Source organism: Balearica regulorum, chromosome 3 (genome assembly GCF_011004875.1).
Source record: "Balearica regulorum gibbericeps isolate bBalReg1 chromosome 3, bBalReg1.pri, whole genome shotgun sequence".
In the NCBI taxonomy this organism is placed as follows: domain Eukaryota; kingdom Metazoa; phylum Chordata; class Aves; order Gruiformes; family Gruidae; genus Balearica; species Balearica regulorum.
The window spans coordinates 41525591-41545378 of record NC_046186.1 but is presented as its reverse complement, the minus strand read 5'-3'; the positions used below and the strand labels follow the sequence as shown (position 1 = coordinate 41545378).

Genomic DNA, 19788 nt, shown 5'->3' with positions numbered 1-19788 from the left:
AAACCTAGAGGGTGACGTTCACTCCCCGGTGCAGCGAGAGCGGGCACCGATCAGGTGCTGCGATTCTGCTGGTCACGCAGGTTGCAGTTGTTCTGGTGTTACCAAGAGGTGTTTCTTTAGGGGGAAGGCACTTGCCAAAGCCGTAAGTACCCATCGGGCTGGCAGCAAGCAGATGCCAAAGGGTTGTGTGTAGCTGTTACCTCCTCTTCTGGTGGTGCGGGAGATGCACAGGCACTTGTGCCTTGTCCCTCCCTCTCATTGCTGCCAGCGCTGCTGGTCTGCAGCCAGCTCTTCTCAGTGTGGCATTACCGGTCTCCTCTGTTTTGATGGCTACATTTGAAATATCTTGTTACTGATTATGCAAACTATCTGCTTTTCATCACCACGTCTTTTTGTGTGAATGCTGTGTTGAGTCTTCAGTATGGATTTAATATTTCTTGAATATTATATGTTAATTGGTTCCAATTTTCTATTGCTTCATCTCTTGGCCACTTCAACTTAATTATTGCTGTAGCTGCCCTTTTGTGAAATATGTTTTGCCTGTCCTCATTTTTCTTCTCTGTTTCATTTAAATATTTGGCAACTTAAGTAAACGTTTTTGCCTTATATATTTGGTTTAGAACAACAGATTCCCATTAAATCATATATGGGAGTTTATTTAGTTAATAGGGAGACTGTATAACACTACTGAGTGGAAAATACAGCGTATTGTAGCCTACAACATTAAACTGAGAATGGTGTGTTTCTTGAAACTTGAGGTTCGTGTGTTGATATATCAGGGTCTCAAAAAATTTATTACTGCTTGTCATGCAGAATTTCATCATGGCAGATGACCTGTGCTATTCACCTGGATCTCTGTATAGGGGGGGGAAATCCTCTGCACGCTTATGTTGAATGAAAAGGTGCTCCTTCAAAAGGCTAATGAGTAAAACTGGACCTCAGCAAGAAAAATATATCAAGCTAATGTATCCCTTAAGCCCTGACTCTGCAGTATATGAGGATCTTCCTTCAGTGGAGCGGGAGTTGCTGCTGGAGTCCCTCTGAAACGCAGTGCTGAGTATCCTCATGTCTAGAAGAAAACCCCTTCTGGGGGACGGAGGGGGAGAGGGGATGGTGCAAAGCGTAGAAGTTGTGAGGCAGTGGGAGGTGGGAGTGACGGGCATGGAAAGCTGCGTAGATGGTGGTGAGTTTTCTCTTGGCCCTCTGAAAGAACCCGAAGGCCCCCTGCTCCCCCCCAGGTACGTTAGTGACACAGTGACAGCTCTTCCGAGCTTGTCCTTTCCTCCAGGTAGCAAAGGATGGGAAACCTCTGTGAGGGATCTGGACCAGGTGAAATGAAGGGTGGTGGGAAGGGTCCCCACTTAATTGTTGAGTGTTTTTTTTAATAACACCACTGTGCTGAAACAGAAGGGTGCCAATGCCTCCGCACAGTCTCAGACCACTTCTTTCCTGGATGGCTCACTGTGCAAATCCAGGTCCCGCTGTTTACCCCGTGCAGAGAGTATTCGGCTGTAAAGGGGATGAGCCCACATGAAGACTTGTGTGAGGAAATGCAAGATCTCCCAAAGATAGCACAAAATTGTTTCTTAATGAGTCTTCGGTACAGCATTTCATAATGGACCTTCAGAAAGGTATGAAAAGTATTTGCCTCTGTGTCTTAATAACCTCTCCCGGGGAGGGAGCGGTCTTCTTCCCGTGTGGCTGCTGCGAGCCGGAGCCTCGGGCTCCTCCGGCTGTCGGCAGCCCCCGTGGCGGGCAGCCCCTCTGCCTCCTGCACGTCATCGCTTCCACCCCTGAGATTTTGTATTTAAAAGTGAGGCCTCTCGCAAGTTGGGATTTGACAGTGTCTTTTGTAAAGTAGTGTTTGGAAAGGAAACCGACAGGCTTCACTGGATGCCCATGAATTGATCCAGGTGCTTGTTTCTAATACAAACAGTAGCTCATTCATGAGCATAAGCCAAAGAGGATGTAGTCGGTTGTATCTTTTTTTTTTTTTTAACTGAAAAAAGTATTTTTGTAAGTGATTTAAAAATGGCAGTAAGTTAAAAAAAAATCAAGCAGGTGTTATGCTAAAATGTGAAGTGCTTTTACAGTTTCACAGCATATCTGTTTTTTTTCCTCTGTATTATCATTTCCCACAAAAGCAAATGGATTGAAAACACTGAGCAAACGGCTGATCATAATAGACTATAGACTCTAAGGTGCTGGATTATTGCTCGGGTTTATGCTGCTTTCAGGTGCCTGTTGCTTGCATGCCAACTGCGAAAGAGTTCGATTATCTTAATAGTTGCAAAGCAAAGCAGCATAGGACCGAAAGCATGGATTACTGTTGAGATGTTATAACACAAAAAATAAAAATAAAAATGCTAAAAATGCCTCCCATTTCCATTCCTACTTAGCCCTTCTTAAAATAAATGAAAACAGTGTTAAACAAATATCCATTTATTTTTAGAAATTTCTAGAAAGCGCTGGAATACGAGGATATGAGCACGACAGTGCCACCAGCCCGCTGCGAGACCGCATGGAAGCGTGTAATTGAGTGAGGAGACCAGTTTCTTTTGTTTCAGATTATAGGATATTATTTAAAGCCAATTGCAGCTTGTTGTTTTTAAAGTCGGTTATGTTCAGCCAGTAACCTCTAAACGGCGCCTGTTTTGGCTGCGTCTGCCCTGCGCACGCCAAGGCTGGGAGAAGGAGAGGGGGCAGCCGAAGCTGGGGGCACATGCCCTGTACTGCCGTGCCTCGTATGCACCAGATGGTCCCACCCCGCAGCTCACTCGCTGCTTATTCCCTTCAGTTTCCTACATCTTACTAATTTTCTCTTCCATAAATCATCAGCTCCCTTCCCTAGCAATTAATCATTTTGCTTATTTTTTGGTTCTATATTTAATCCTTCCCATTCATCAACTCGCTTGCATGCTAATCTTCCAATATTAGAGGAGTCGTGTGTGTTTCTGTGCCAGTTCAGATCCCTGTCCGTATACCCCAATTTCCTCTCTTTATTTTGGTGACCAGCAACAAGATGCTCTGGAGCAAGAGGCAGTACTCCTACCCACCTCAAATGGCAAGTACAGCATCCTGGCAGCCTGTGGTGGCTTTACCCTTTAATTGTTGGGTCAAGACTGGAGCATGAGACGTTTATGTTCCTTTCCAAAGCCTTGCTGAGATGGGAAGCTCGTGTCCAGTCCCTTTTTAAATCCAACTGGGCTCTTGGCCTCCCTGGTATAAAGGGGAATGAATTGCTATTGGGTAAGTTGCATGTTGTATAGAGAGTATTTTCTTTTACATGCGTTGAGGTTTTATTTGGTTGAAATTTATTTTCTTCTTGTGTTACGAGATCGAGAAACACAATCTCCTATTTTATCTTTCCAGTTTATTTTCTAAAGCATATATTTTAAGCCGACCGAACGGAGCATGTTATCCAGAACCGGAGCGTACCTTCCTCCTGCTCAGCAGCACTGCTGCTGCAAGGGTTTTGCTGTCTCCTCTTTATTTCTGTCAGTCAGTGCTGGGGTACCCCTGTTCGAAGCCCAGGCACGGAGGTGGCCAGGCACCGGCCCTGTGCTGTCCTGCCACCCCAGGAGAGCAACCCAAGCCATCCCCAATGGCGCTGCAAATTGTCACTTGAATTGGAGAGGTGTTTGGCAAATGATTTAAAAGTCATTACTGTGTGCATGCGTTTCTTGGGGGGGTCAACAAAGAACGGAGAGGTGTCCATCAGCTGAGCTGTCTGATTGAATGATAGCTCTTTTGTTCTAAGATATACCTGCAGCGCATACATAGACTCTTGTCTGCTTTATTGTCCTTGTATTTACGAATTCTACAGAAAACTTTATAAAAGCTGTTTCTTAAGCGATTCTTCAAACCAGCCACTGACTTAGAAATGCTTAGTGAGAACGATGAGGGGATGTGCTGAGGCATTGACACCTGCAGCAGCAGTTGGGAATGAAAGACCCAGAGCCGCGTGTCCAGCGGTGTGCAGCTCCCTAAGGGACAGACCTGGCCCGGAGAGCCTGCGAGAGGGTGCATCGAGGGCGCGTATAGCTCTGCGTTCGAATGCATGTATGCAATGCCGTATCTTTGGCAACGTGTGCTGCCTGCATCTCTTATCCTTCTGGGATTTATTCAGACATCGGAATAACTTCCCACCTCTCGACTGCAGGTTGATAGTTGTGCCCTTTGTGGAGTCGTGTGGGTGAATTCTCTATAGTGCACGCTGTTGCTCTGCCTTTAACATGTATATGTAACTGTTCAGATAAAATAAATTCATTGTACCTTGCTGCAGCTGTCAGTGAAAGGAAATTGTGCATTTTTCCCTCGAGTGTTGGGATAGTTTTCCTCCAGTCTTTCTTCCTTTCAGAGCCCTAGTAGCATGCTACTTTTGAGATCTCTCTCTCTTTACGGAGGAAAAATCACTTTCTGCTTTTCTTGTGTTCAGAATTATGCAAAGCAGTTGCTGAACATAAACATGCAACAGTAAATGCCATAGAAATGTACTCTACAAAGATTCCACCGTTAACCACACCAAAGAAAACAAAAATGCAAGGTTCTTCAAATCGATGTCACATGCAGGAAGTGACATTTAAATTCTTACTCATTTAAAATTAAGCCGTCTTACCATTTTCCTCTTTTAAAGTGTTGAAGATTTTCCATTAGTTAAAGGGTTGTCTTGCAAGCCTTCAAGAATAAGTTTTTCCATTTTTTTTAAGAGGCTTGAGCTATTGGGCTTTTTTCAGATGATGGTATACATGTGAGTATAACACCTTAATGAGCAGTGCATACATTTAATTGGCTATTTGAGAACCTGTGTTAGAGAACTGACCTCAGAAACGTTAGGAAATGCTGGTCTCACAGCTTATCTTTACACTTCATAAAAAGCATTGTTTAATTCTTGGAAGAAGAGGGTGTTTCAGTCTCGCTCATTTTTTTTCTTTGTTCTGGTATGCTTTGCTTCTGTTGATGTTTTTCCTGGTCCCCTTCAGTGCTGGAATATAGTACTGAAACAACTATGTGGTTTATGGCATTTACTCCCAAGTTTTTCATTTTTTCATCATGTGGAAGCCTCATGTTGAGCCTCCAGTAAACAGATTTTCTTGAATCCAAACAAAAAGTGAGGGCTGCGACCTGCAACCAGTTTTGGCTGTGAAGTCAGGGTCAAAGTGACTTGCGCACATCTCGTCCAGGCGGCGGTGAGCTTGGGCTTGCCTAAGTGTTGATCTTCCCCACTGCTCCTGGCTGAGCTTGCGTCCCAGCAATGAATGACGCTCAGGACTCCTCGGGATGGCAAGCTGAGCCGTCGGTCCCCTCCGCCATCGGGTTGTCTCAACAAGCTTTTTTTTTCCCCTTCCTTTCTGAAGGAGCATTGCTGGAGTAAACATCTATCCTTCCTCTTCGTTTGAATTGCTGATCCTTTCACATGCTGGGTGCGCTGTGGATTGAACGCAACTCGCCGATGCTCTTCTGAAGCATGAAAGGATGATGCATTTGTTTCATTTCTCGGGCATCTGCCAGAAGTATTTGATAGTGTTCAAGTGTCGAGATGTTATCTCAATCACTTAAATTCTGTACTTCAGCGTTTCTCTATTGCAAGGGTTGAAAACAAAAACACCAAACGTGAAGTATGAACTCTTTTTTCAAATTAAATGTAACATTTAATGTACTTTTAGCTGGTAAAATTATCACAGTTGTTAATTGGTAAAATTTTTATCGTTATAGTTGAATCTTCTTCATCAGAATGTGTTTGTGTTCCTTTCATCTACAACTTCTCCACAGCATCGTGGAAAAATAAGTCTTTATCTCCTCTGCATCTCCTGTATATTATTCTGTCAGCCAGAAGTGTCTCTTTGGTATTCTAGAAGTATTGGAATATTTTAAAATACAGTCTATTAGGGAAAAAAAAAATTAAAAGATACTCTGTTAAGAAAAAAAAAAGCTAAAATCTTGTTAAATAATTAAGATGCTTTGGGCTTTATCAGGATTGACAGTGTTCTTGCCATAATATACATATGCAAAAACTGTAAGAAGTTTAATATTTTATAGCAAGGATAACTCCAAAACCTAAATCTGCTGGCTTGTTTCTATGGTAACAAATATTGAAATACGTCTAGCCAACACTGTAGGTCCCCCCCCATTTAATTTCTGTCTATGGGTTCTAGGAATTCATTAAAACTGTAGAATCCTTTTAAAATTGGTACGTTCTGTTGTAAAATTCCCTAAGATTAATGTTGAACATAACTTTAAATTTTAACATAAACATTTCTTTGAAAGAGATTTCTTAGCAAGTAAGGGATTAGAGTTATATTTCTAAGACTGTATGCTCATTGATCTGGTATTTTTGTTCTTCATTGGCAAGGTGAATTTTGTGTGTGTGTGTGTGTGTGCATGACTATACTAAAAAATGGAGTTTCATTCTATGGGTTCTGCTGAAAATACTAAAGGCTGCCTAGCTGGAACAGTCTGGCTGGAAGACAACAACAGCATGAAGTCAGCACCTGCAGGATTAAATTTAGTGGTCAGGACCTCTTGGCCAGAGCTGCTACTGAGGGATCCTGTCCTACTTTTAAGATTAAAATGATGACTTGCTGGGAGCTTCAGCCTTCAATTAATTGCACTTTTTGTTTACTACAGAGTGTTTTCTAGGTATCTGATTTAAGCTGTTTTGTGTCTGACATCTTCTGGTTGTTTTTCTTTTGAGGGCAGCCCGGCAGTGTTGGGAAGTAATCTGAAATGTTGGCTGTGAGTTTCCATTTCCCCAGTGGTAACTCAAACCACAAGCACCTAGTCCCAGCAGTAAGAGAAAAATTTTGAGACTTGGAAGTGGAACATCAGGTTGATGCAACATTTTGCATCTGGTTTACTAGCCAGCATTAGATGCAGCTGGAAGCATAAAGACTTCCTCCCTCCGCCTGCAGGGACTCTGGTTTCTGCTGGGATGTAGTAAAGATAATGAGGCAACAGAAAGAAGATTTCAGAAACTGAGATTTGCGCTTAACAGCTGTGTTTCGGGAGCCCACGGTTATGGACTAAATGCCTGTTTTCTCATAGGCCTAATAGCATCCAACCTTTTTTCCTTGAAGAGACTTATAGCTGGGGACTTGGAAATCAGACCCAGCATCCTTAACTGATGCCTTGAAGGGCAAGGAGGTGCAGCTGGAACCAGTAACTGAAGTACTCAATAAAAGCAGAAGGTGGTGTTCAGAAAAAGTGCAGTTCATTCATTCGTATCCTCCTGGAGCAATAAGGAAGAAAAGTGGGATATTTAACGGGCAAAGGATTATCTCCATGGTCCCATGCGGGAATGAGTGATTTCAATGCTGAGCTCGAGGCTGGCGTAGGCAGTGATTTGCTCCAAGAGCCAGAAGATTTGGCAGTTCTGCTCCTCAGACAGAGCCAGGCTGAAAGAAGGGGGCAGAGTATGTGCACAAGTAAAAGAACAAAACAACACGCATAAATATATTCATCGGGACGGTGAGCAGAATATCCTGTCACCTCACAAACTCTAGGCAAATGTCCAAAACCTCCTTTTATGATTGCAGACGTTATGGAGAAAAAGAATTGAGGCAGTGTCCAGTGAAGAAGTTGCTGTTGGGTTGGATGTGGGAGGCTTGCGAGATCCCAGCCCTCACCTTGCTTCACCTGTGTATGTGTTTACTTGTCCCTGGCCTGAGATACTGATTTTGCTTTCATGCGTGTCCTGTGGTGCTCTTTGAACCAGCATGGGTTGTGGAAATAGGAGCTGCAGAGTCACCGACGAGAAGGTTATCAAAGCCTCTCTCCATCTTACGTGACTGGTATCACCGTACTGTCTGACAGCTCTTGTGAGTGTGCGCTCTCGTGGTACCAGGGTACCTCCAGCAGCGCCCGGGGTTCTCATCCTGGGAAGCGTGTGGCTGATGGAGGAGTCTTCCCTTCACACATCCCCTCGCCACGCACTCAAGGGCAGCCATGTCCACTCTCAGTAATACGTTGAACGCTCCAGACTTTATCCCAAGTCCATGGAGGGGTGACTTCTCTCTGCAATGAGCTTCACCCAAGAGGCCAATGTAAATGACATTTTCTTCTGGCCTGCTTGCCTTTTTTTTTTTTTTTTTAATGATGACTTCCCCTCCCTTTTTTTTTTTAAAGAAAAGCAAGCAACCTCCAGTTTTGTAACTACGAGATGGAACTTGGCTTTTCAGGACAGAGGTGTGACAGCTCTATGCATTTGCAGAGTGCCTACTGCAGGGAGGGTAGTGGGTGAGGCCCCTGGGAGCTGAGGTGAAAGCGTTTTTTTATTTATTTTTATTTTTAAATCCAAACACAAATTCTGAGAAAATTGTGAATGAAACTGATGAAAGACTTGCTACAAACAACTGAAAAAAGTTTGCCCTTTCATTTCTTGGGTTGAATGTGGAACTTGGTGAAACTACAGATGCGCTCCAGCCCAAACTTTTTTTTCTTTAAAATAATCCATTTTTCTTAAAAGTACAAGAGTATATGTAACAAAATGAGTTGTGTTTTGAGGCTTTCTCACATCACACCAATGGACTTGTCAAATTTATTTTCTGGAGGAGTGAGCAGGATGGAGAGCGAGGATTAAACATATGCGTGAAAGCCGTGTGAATACTCCCGTTCCATTAGGCTTTTACTCTTTCGCAGGCAGAGCAAGCCCGCTCGCTGCGGCACAGCCGGTTGGTAGTCCTCAGAAAGCTTTCACGATAGACAAATGTGTCCACACCAGTTTTTCCACCTTACTTTAAAACATCTGGTATATATCAGGGTCCTACACACCCTTTTTGACTTTGGGAGCTGTGAAATGAAAAAGCAACTTGTATTCTTCTGTGATCAGCTCTCACATTCTCATACGGCGTCTGTGCAATCAGACACATCAAATTATACTTTGACTCGCTCCTGCAGTTTGAAAAATACTTACCGTCAGGTTTAGATGAACTGCTTAGTAAAATCCTGCAGCGAGTGAGCGTGAGTTGAGGGGAAGCACATGTGAGAGGTAAGATGCCAGCGGTTATATGGTCTGCTCGACACAGGGCAGAGGCAGAGTTCAAGCCACGATTGCTGCTGTTAACCTTCACGGCATTTGTGCAGAACAGGAGTCGGTGGTTTTTGCAGAGCTAATGTCGGTATTTCCCTTAACATAAGCAATGCTGTAGGAAGATGCATACCAGATGATAAAAAAATAATAGGCAGCGTGAGTGCATGCAGAGAAAATCTGCTTTGATACGGGAGTGTTTGTTTCCTGCAGGAGTTATATAGCGCCTTGCGAGAGGAGAAACAAGGATTTGTGGAACTGTATTAGTTTAAAATCTCTCTGAGTGCTTAGTGCTGTCCTGACAGCGAGGGAAAAAATTTCTGATAGCTTTTCTGGAGCCCTACAGTTTGGAATAGAAGATGGATGGTACGACTTCATAAGGACTTTTATGTGATGGTATTCCCAACCATAATGTGACCAAAAGCCAGTCTCCCTGCCCCATTTCCCTGCTGATGAAAAATTTAGTTTATTATAGTTGAATCCTCTGGAGGTGAAATTTCAAGAGGTCAAGGGTGGCTCTGTTGCAGCTCCTTTTCTGTCCTCAATTCCCTAGCCTTATGGCAGAGTCTTTTTCTCTGTAGTTACTTTTGCCGTGCTGGTTAAAGACAGAAAATATTTAGCTTAACCCTGAGGCAGCTCAATCCTTGTGCTGGATTAATTAAAAAATGGCGCTATGCCTTCCACAGCAGCAGAGCATTGTTTGGGAGGGGAGCAAAGGGAGGAGCGCTGTGCGCTGGGGGCAGGAGGACTCATCCTGCCTGCCAAGATCCCTGCCGTCACCGGGACATCCCTGCGCGCGAGGGGAGTGGGTATCGGCTCCCAGATCTGCCGTGCAGCTCCCCGAGCTGGATTTTGCCTGCAGCGCTCTGTTTGTAAGGGAGCCATTCCATCACGGGAGTGTTTTATTTTCTGAACTTGTTTCAAGCCCCTTTTCCATCCTGGAAAAAAAAACAAACACAAAAACCCAAACCAAAAAAAAGCCCCTTGGAAGAGGGGCTAGGTAACAAAGCTATGTGTTTCTCCTCCATGTTATGTATTTTGTACAAGTTAAAAGGCCTTTCATCTTGCGGACTGTTTTCTGCAGATATTTCCTAACTTTTCCCATGACGTTTTCGCCTGGTTCTTCAGAAGATTGTACGGACTGAAAGAGACTATTGTTTCTGCAAGAGCACAAGCATGTGCACATCGGCTAATCTGGTTGGTACAGGATTGCAGGAGTGGGTGCTGGACTGAGGAACAGGATTGGGATGTGTGCAGCTACGAATTCTTGCAAACGGTGTGCTCTCTTATTCTGTAAATAATATCACATTTCACTTTCTAGGTTCACCATCCGTATTTTTCCAAAAGCTGAACTCTAGTACCATGAGATGTAAACAAGGAAATGGCATACAGGAAGATTGCAAAAGTTTTGGTTAGCAGAGATTGGAAAGCTTGTTTGGTTTTCAGTGCTGCGCCTGGATAGGTACCAGCTACTTGATTACTTGGAGACTCAGTGCATTTATTTTTCACAATCATAGGTCTAAACTTGATACTTCATTGACTTTCTTGCTTTTTCCTTCCCCACATTTGGGTTTTTCATTTTTTGAAGTACAGGACAGGCAAACAAGTACTTTTTAGCCTGATGTTTAGGAGGCAGACTTTGGCAATCGAGATGCATTTGCCAGCTCTTGAGATGCTGCAATCTGACCCTTGCATTTACAGCAAACTCTTTCTGCAAAGTAGTTGCATAGAGGACATCATGCAATATGTTTGGGTTTGTTTTTTAGGGTTTTTTTTTTCAATTGGATGGTATTACCAGGGAACAAAGAAACTGCCAGTGGTTGGTTTTGACACCCAGGATCTTGTCAGATGCAACCTTAGTGCAGATTTATTTCCCCTTTTGGGAGCATTACCTAGAAGATGGTGCTGGGATAACTCCAGCTTCCTGGTGGTGACCCAGATCTCTGCTGGCGATGAGATCTCATCTCCGCTGGGCATGGAGCGAGGACAGCAGTTGTGTTTTCGACTGCCGATCCGCGGGCACATTCCCATACGGTGTTTCCAGGCTCGTCAGCAGCCTTGCAGCGCCTTGGCTATTGCCGCTGACGTGCCCGTGTCTGGTGGTGAAAGGCGGGGTTTTCTTCCACAGTCTGGTTTCATGTAGGTCTCGTAAGAGGGTGTGAGGCAACTCCAGGGTGTTTTCACATACTACTTTATGTATGTGTGAGACAGCATAAAAGTCCTCGGAGGTTTTTTAGCAGCAACAACATTGTATAACTGACAATTTGTGATTTTTCCATTTTAATACAATTTCCTTGCTTGGTCAGGAATACTTGCTGCTTGTGAATGACTCCTTGGAACTAGAGGATGCTGGCTGGGAAGGCTGAGACTTGTCTGGTAGTTTAAGAATTGATGAGGATTGATAGCGTGGTTTGCTGATGGATTTTGTCTGGCTGAGATGCTTTTTGACAGATGCACAGGAATTCCCAGGTGTTGATAAAAGCACTTGACCATAGCCAATTTTGTAAGAGGGTAGGGAAGAGAGATTGTGAAGTGAGGAGGAGTTGGGATTTGTCTGGTTCCTTCTCATCTACCAGCTATCTTATTTAGCAAAGAGCTTACAGCCTCACCCATAGTCACATGCATTTTTAGCACCTCTGGACCAAACTGCTGTGTTGGCTATCCTTGAAGGGTTTTTCCATTGCTTCCGTGGGACACAACACGGGTCAACTACACCTTGCTTCACAGATCACCTCACTGCTTGCCCAAGTGGTGTTTCTGAGTTTGCACCTCCTTTTCAGCAGCTCATGGGTACAGTACAGAGCAGTGGAACCGGTCTGTGAAGCTGCCTTTTCCTATATGAGTCTCATTTTGTGTTAGACAGAGGCCTTGCTGCTATAGCCAGGAATATTCAAGGCGTGTTTTTGCTGACAGTTTTCTGCCCTGCACTCCTGAGGATTGGATGTAGGGCAGTTTGGAGGGTTCCAAGCAGCGGAACTCTCTACTTACAGTCAGCGAGTTCATTAGAGCCCTAAATTATTTACCTTAAAGAATTCAAGCCCTGAATTATTTACCTTTAAGGTCTGTCTTCCTGCACTGTGCATTTGGTTGACTGTAGACCTATGCTCTGTTATAAGCTGTGAATGTCTAAGGCAGCATAATATCTAGGGCGGTTTCAACTATTCGCTGTTCATTTTATTTTCATATACAAATACATAAAAATACAACTACTGTCAGAGTGCAACTCGGTGAGATATAAAAAGGATTTGTGCAGCCCTAATTTTAAGTCTTGTGAATGCATGGACAGGTTTCGATTATGTGATGGCACCCTGCTCTTTCCGGCAGTCCCCTGCCTGGTGCCGAGCGTACAGCTGTAGCTGCAAGCCCTGGGCGAACGCCCTGTTCAGCATCTTGGTTTTCCCCTACTGTTCCGTGTTTGTCCCCGGGCTTTTATTTACGGCACCTTACTCAAATCCTTCTGAAAAAGCTTCATTTCCTCACAAACTTTTCTGTTTATTGGTGCCAGGCGTGAGGGTTTGACGAATGATTTGGGAAGCATTGCCGCTTCTCTACGGGAAGAGAGTTAGTTAATACAAAAGGACAAAGGATCTTGAGGATCTCTCAGCCTTGCCACTGAGATGTCTCCGTACTGCGTAGTATTTCATGTACTGGAAATACATTTCCCTTTTGCTGCGAGTGTTCATTAGTTTTGCTTGAGAGAAGCCAGGGTTTCAGGTTGGTTAGGAACTCACCATTAATGGCCACTTGGGAAATGCCAGGTTTAAGTGACTGGAGCGGCGCTGCGTCGGCGCTGTGTGGCTGCTCTCCAAGACACAGCTCCTCTGCCTGAGTGCTGAGAGGGGTGGCAGGGAGCGGCGGGGTGGCTGCCATCTTCGCTGCCAACAGCTATCAGAGTTGTCCCGCGCTCTTGCCTCATAGCCCTGATGCGTGGCTCGGGTACATCCCCTGCGCCAAGGGCGAAGGGAGCCGCTGCGGGCAGCGCTCGCCTGACACGTCTGCCTCCCATTTCAGTGCTTCAGCTCATCAGTGATGTCTCTTGCAACGTAGCTTTGGTACACCAAAGAAAAAAGTCAGGAAGCAAACAAATGGCAAACGGCATCCACCAGCATCGTAGGGGCTTGAACACGATTCATTGGCAGTGTTGCAGCTGCACAGCCGCCGTGCAGCCCTCTGTGCCTAACCGGGTTGTCGCTCTTTCCCCATCCTACCTCCAATTTTCCATCCCCGTTAAGTGAAATTTCTTGGTTTGATGTATTTTTCCCCGCCGTCTGCTGGCCCAGCTCTTGGCTGCTCTGTGTTGAGAGAAGATGGCTGCAGGCTGCCGGGGCTGCCACGGGGAGATCACCTGGAGCAGGAAGAGGGTTCATGGCTGTCCTTGCTCGGGAGGTGGCCCTACCCGGTTGGGAGCAGATGGTAGAGGCAAAGGCCACCTCTCTCCTCCTCATCCCTGGACTAGAACATGCGGTTTGCTTCGTGTGGCACCTGGCTAGTCCCAGGTTTAAACTCTCTGTTCCAGAGGTTGCCAGAATTTGTTGAGCCTTTCTGGCCACTTTTTTGGGAATGGCTCAATCAGACCGCTGCGACCGAAACCTTGCAGGAAAACTTTCTGGCAGACATCCATGTCATCGATGGACAGAGTATGCCAGATGCCCAAGCCCTGAAATCACAGGAAGGGTATCACAGCCGTATCCCCTGCCCTGTGCTGCGTGGCTGCTTTTCCTTCATGTGGCCTTGTGCAGGTACAGATGGTTGAGTTGCATCTCCTTAAGCCAAGGGTTTGGTTTGGTTTGCTTTCAGAGAAAGCGATGAAATACTGATGTTAATGGCATTTCCAGTACTGAAAATCCACTTGCATTTTTTCTTTACTGGTGATGTGTCTTTTGGCCATTCAGAGAGGCTGGTGGGGTTTTTTTGAGGTTGTATCTTTGGTTGGGTTTCTACCCTATGGGCTTTTTTCTTCCTTATTTAAGTATGGAAATTTCTTATCTGAAGTGTACGTTTTGGTTTATTGGTGTATTGGCAGGAGAGTTTGACCCTGAAACTTCAAGCTACTAATATGTGAAGTGGGGAGTAAACACACACTAAAAGACCCTTTTGAGAATTTTAAGCGAAGTCACTACTTAAATAATGTTGTAGGTGCAAAGTTCAGGGAAACTGTACAATTAAGTAATTTACTGTCGATGTAATTTTGCAAGTATTATTTTTACATTGCTGCTGCAGTTATTAGTGGCATGTATTTACTGTCAAAACTGAAAGAAACTTAAGCAGCTTTCTCTTCCCCCGTGTTTCTGCTTTTGGTGGCACTGAGTGTCTGCTTGGCATTGGTCCCAGCGCTGCCAGGCAGGATGCCTCGGGTTGAGGGCAGAGGGTTTGGGCGCAGGACAGCTGCGTTCTCCTGTGCAGGACTACCACTCACTATCACTCTACAAGTGATAGGCTGTGGTACCTTGGCCGCCCCTCCAAATTGTTCTCTGTCACTTCTGTTTGGTCAATGAGCAATTTTGGGGAAAGGACTTTTTCTTGTTTAGTATCTTTATGACACATGGCAGAAAACAAAAGACCTAAATATCTGCTGGGAAAGCCAATGCAGAAAATAGATAATTGTGCACAGTTAATCAATTTTCTCTTTTGTGTTGTTTTTCACACAGAGCGATGAGACAAGAGAGGAGTTTTTAAAAACAGAAAAATGTGATTGCGTAAACATCGTTGTTGGCAGGAGGACTCGGTGGATTCAGGTAATAATGTGACACTGCTTTTTATTATGCTTTAAAAACTGGCTAGGTTTCAGGCTGACAGTGGCCCTTTGTCAGGGATTGAGGAGTAGAGGAAGGTGACAAGGTATAACAAGACCCAGTGGCTGGCTGTTAAATTAATTCAGACCGGGCGAGAGGGTGTGAGTGTTCCCACAGCACAGCTGATTGCTGAATAGGACAACGTTGCTGGGGCTGCGGTAGCTTCCTTCTTTATGTCAGGCTGTGGAATCTGAGGCTGTTCTTTTTTGGGGGGTTGGGGTTTTTTTTAAAAATTTTTTTTTTTTTTTTTTACCCTAAGAAATTCTCTAATTCAACCTCTTACAGCTGCATCGATGTAGGCAGGGAAGCTCCATGCCTGTTTATGGAAGAAGGTCAGATGATTAACTGTACCTTCAGACTGCACAACTCTGAATCTATGAATATTTCCCTTGAGTTCCCCCTTTTAAAAGATTTCTGGATCAGAGCAGATCATTATCTGCTGAAAGACCCAGACCTAGACCTTTACTGCTTTAGAGGACTACCGCTGGTTGTTTTCTGTGTGGGAACAAAGGCAATTTCTTGTTGCATGGTTGTAGGAAACCTAATGTGTGATGTTTAAGCATGCTACTAATATGTTTGCAACAATTTTATCTTAAAATAATGTACTTTAACATATTTAGATCCTTTTTTGTAGGAAATACAAGTTGCTAGCTAAAATGCAACTCTCATGTTTTTAATCATTTTAATTATTTCCCTCACTGAGGGGGAGTGGGAGATGAAGGAGGGGAGTTTACAGTGCTAATTGCACTCCACGTTCATAATTGGGGCCAGATCCTACCCTCAAACTTCTTAGGCAATCCCAGTGAAGTCATCAGGCTTTTCACAAGCACATGGGTTTTCCCCACGTGTATTTGATTCCAGGATAAAGGCCTACAGCACGCTTTTTTTGTGCACTGATTTCTCACACGTATGAGGAGATTCAAAAAACACGCATCTTTTTCAACGTGGCCTCTTGGTTTCCAGCACCGATTGGAAAGGTTCTGCAGAGTTTTATCAAGAAGCAAGCAGCAGACCTCGTTGCCTTAGACTAAGCTAGTTTTTAACTGGCGAGTCCTTTGCATTTTCTGTAGGTGCTAGGTGGGAAAAACACAGTTGTGGCTTTGCATTGCTGTAGTCATGACCAAGACAGACATTTAAATAGCATGTGAATGGGTGTGGATTTGATATTTCCTAGAGCCAGCTTCTTTTTGGTATTAAATTGCATACTCTGGGAAGATAGTTGCTGTATCAACATTGGTATAATGACACATTATTAAAAAATCAATATCCAGTCATAGAAACGAGTCCTGGTGTAAGCAGTTGGGTGCTTACAGCTGCGATTTGTATGTATTTGCAAATGTAATAGGCTTTTTTTTTCTTGTAGCACTGGTAACTTGGATAAACACTGTATGTGTGACTCATTGTAGAGTATAAACTTATTTTAAAGGAGCAAGTGTGGGATTTGCTGAATATCCTATTGCTTGCATCCCTGAATACTTGCATTAGGTCATGATTAATCTTAAATTGGCCAACCTGAGAGGAAAATTACTGCTGATCTCCCATAGGTGACTTCAGAAATAAACAGAAGGATGGAAGTGCTTTAAAAACATAAATAGTAGTTAGAATTCATAAAATCATAAAGCAAACATATGGTACAAGGTCTTCTAAAATGTAACACTTGAAAGCTTTTTTTATAGTTTCAGAAAGAGCTTGTTTAGTTATCACAGGAAACGTAAATATTTTCATTTCTTTTTCTTCAGCTCTTTCTCATTCCATTCCTCTTTTTCTTTTTTGTCCTTTTTCTTCCTTTTTCCCTCAGAATCTTCTTAATTTGGTGGGATGGGGGACCAACACCTGATGTGACTAGAAAGCCCTACTTGGGAGCAGGAGATAACACTGCTAATTGTCCTCCTGTTGTCAGGTTCATTCTCAAAGTCCTTCTGCAGTGTCGGGATGGAGTTGATGTAATCCAAATTGAACACTCCCTGTGCGCATGTGTGCCTGAGCGAGATGCGATGGGCACTGCAGCAGCTCCTGAACCGGTCAAAATCGTGCCTGTTTTTTAACGTGGTACCCCAAGCACTGACGGACGCGATCCCTGTGTGTGTGCGTGCATGGGTGTGAGCTCGTGGGGGGCGGCATGCCGCAGCATCCTCCCCCTTCTGCTGTATCTTTGGTGGGGTGGCACACGGTGGTCCCCGGCGCTTTGAGCGTCGTGATGGGGAGGCGAAGGTGGTGCTGGATGGGGGCGAAGGAGGAAGATGGGGAGCAGAGGAGTGGGGGGCCGGGTGGGGAGGGGGGAGCCGGGGAGGAAGACGCGGCTCCGGAGGGAAATACTCTGTGCTTTGCAGTTGCTTGTGTGGATAGAAACCAGATGGTGCGCTGGAACACCCGCTCGCTCAGGCGGCGGCAGAGCCAAACATATGGTTAATGGTTAGGAGAAAGAGCTTTGCGAGCCAGGGCTTTGCTGACTGCCTCACATTACAGATTGTTGCAGCGTGTCATTACATTGCCAAACTAAGTGCTTAATACCCGCTGCGGGCGCTGGGCAGGCATTTGCAGGGAGGATGCTGAGGCTCCCCGGGCAGGGCGGGAGGCTGACATCACGTGTGTCCCCCCGCCACACCCCCCCACGCCCCCTTTCCCCAGTGGAAATGCCCTAAATCTCCCCTTTTACAAGCTCAAAACCTACAGCAGGCAGTTTTCTCATTCTGCGTGTCTTTAATCCGTTTATTTCCAACAGCGTATGGTTGGTTTTGCCCTTTTTTGTGCCCCCCCCCGCTTTTTTTTTTTTTTTTTGGGTCCCCATGCAGCCAAGTTCACCTAGGCTGCAGCACTGCACTCACATGCCTGGCATCCAAAGTTCCTGCTCTGGGATCTTTGGGCGACACCAGGCCCATGTTATCTAAGGAACTGCTGAGCTCATTCATCTCCTTTTCACGGCCCGCTTCCTTTTATTTTTAGCCAAATCCGTCAGGCCTGACAGGCGGGTAATTTGAGCCAGAGAAAGGGCAAAGCTCCAGGTCCTTTCCACAAAGCAATTCTTCTCCTCCCTCCTGGGAAGGCTCCAAACTTGGCCTGCTCCAGGCAGATGGATTTGTTGAGTCATGTGAGATCATTTACACAAAAACACAGCGAGGCAGTGAAAAGGAAAAAAAAAAAAAAAAAAAGGAAAGAAAAAGAAAAAAAGGGGGGGGGAAGGGGTGGGAGAGCGTGCGCTGCCGGGGCTGCTGCGAGCGTAGGAAATGTGCTGCGAGGCAGCTAGACAGAGGAATGCAGCAGATTCATTCTTGTATAAGGTAATGTCTCGTTTACAGTACAGGGTGGAGCCAGCGCGGAGGAGAAATCACTCGAAAACAGATTACTCATTTAAAACAAAAATTGTCCTTAAAATAAATAATAATAATAATTAATAATTAAAAAAAAACCCAAAAAACAACAAACGAACCAACAAGCAAGCCGTGCGCACGGGCGTGCAACAAAGGCGGCGTTGTTGACAGCACCGGATTACAGTAGCGGTAAACTCCGGGCTGGGAGGTTGCTGGAAAATGAGTTTGCTCCGTGATGCAACCGGAGTTTGCTTTGTCTGGGCGCCAGCACGAGCGGGGCGGTGGGGACAGGGAGCCCGGCAGTAGCACGCGCTTCGCTCCGTCCAGGGATGGTTTCGGGCGGTGGGGAGCGATAGAGGGAGTGATGCGGGATGCCGAGCGGGCAGGCTGCGCTGGGGCATCGCTAACAGCGAAAATGGGGTGGGGGTGTGCGTGGAGGGGGCGGCGGGGAGCCTTTTCTTGTTTTGGTTTTGAACTGGTTACGGCATGATCTTCATTACATCACGGAGTAAATTGCATTTATTCAGTTGAATGTTGATTTTGTTACCGTTTGCAACCTAAGCTAACCTCAGCATGTTGGTTTTGTTTTTTTTAAGTGGGTGGTAAGAGAGAACATCAAACTTGGGGCTTTTTAGATCTTGATGCATCCCGGGGAATTAGGTTGGGTTAATTTATGCAGTGTTCTAACAAGATGCGTTCAGACCTTTAAACAGACATGGACTGTATTTAAATATTGTTAATATAACTTCCAGTTACTCCGGATTTCTTAGCAAGGCAATATCTGAATATTTGTGGTTTGTCCCGATGATGCTTAAAAATCAGAGAAGGAGCAGAAAATGGAACTGGAAATTTGTGGAAAACATGTGCAATCAAACAAGTCCAATGCAAACCATATCATTAAATTCTCAGCTGCAGTTAAGGAACTCATGGGAGCGTGTAAACGTGGGTTTGTATTTTAACTTGACCCTTTCCCCCACTGAGCAGCATCTTCTGTAGACTCCACAGTGGTGTCTGCTGAGGTGTTTTCCTCTGGGGAGGGGAGGGTTTGTCTGGAGCCTGCCTCCCTCTGCTTGACCTCGTCTTCCCTTTTTTTTCTCCTCTTGCCTCTTTTTTACACTTTTGTCTGAAAAGCGGCTGGCTTTCCCAGCCCGCTTGCCCTGCCGGGCTACGCCGCTGAGCACGTTTGGCGTGGGGAGAGCCTCCACTTCTCGCACGTAAGAGTTTTCTCACTCGGTGGAAACCTTTTGTCTTCTGTGTCTCTTGATCAGGCCGCCTCATTAATTATGTTGAAGGAGCACTTGGCAGCACCCTGAGTCCTGGCTGGGGTCCTGCATTGCACAAACTTGTGACAGGGTCCCTGCCCCTCAGGTTACAGCTGATGTCCAGGATCAGCAGAGGAATAAGAGGATAAGGATGAGAAGCACGGCCAGGCTTTGGACTTAGCCTGTGCAATAAGCTGTGGCCGTAGCTCGGCAGCTTTTAATGAGGAATGGCTATAGATTGCTCTGAGATCCTCAGAAAGGTCCCGGAGAAGGACAGCGTTGTTATTTATTCTGTTTGCATAGTTACTGTAACTTTCTTTCCCCTCTTCCTCAAAATACCTAATTATCCTACATTTTCTGTTGCTGTGAGCAACATTTCCCGTAGTTACCCAGAGCTGCAA

General features: G+C 45.1%; 1 protein-coding gene across 8 annotated transcripts in view; it reads left to right on the top strand.

Annotated features, from left to right (window-relative positions):
- BACH2 (BACH transcriptional regulator 2) overlaps positions 1-19788 on the top strand; it is a 195984-nt gene that overhangs the window by 29149 nt on the left and 147047 nt on the right. For 4 of the 8 annotated variants that reach the window (XM_075747705.1, XM_075747711.1, XM_075747704.1 and 1 more), the window contains exon 2: positions 14674-14760. The exons of 1 other annotated variant lie outside the window; for it this stretch is intronic. The gene's annotated coding sequence lies outside the window, so the exon portion shown is untranslated. Of the gene's footprint in view, positions 1-14673; positions 14761-15102; positions 15150-18074; positions 18096-19788 lie in introns of those variants that run through there. 3 more of the 8 variants (XM_075747712.1, XM_075747708.1, XM_075747710.1) reach the window with 2 other exon arrangements.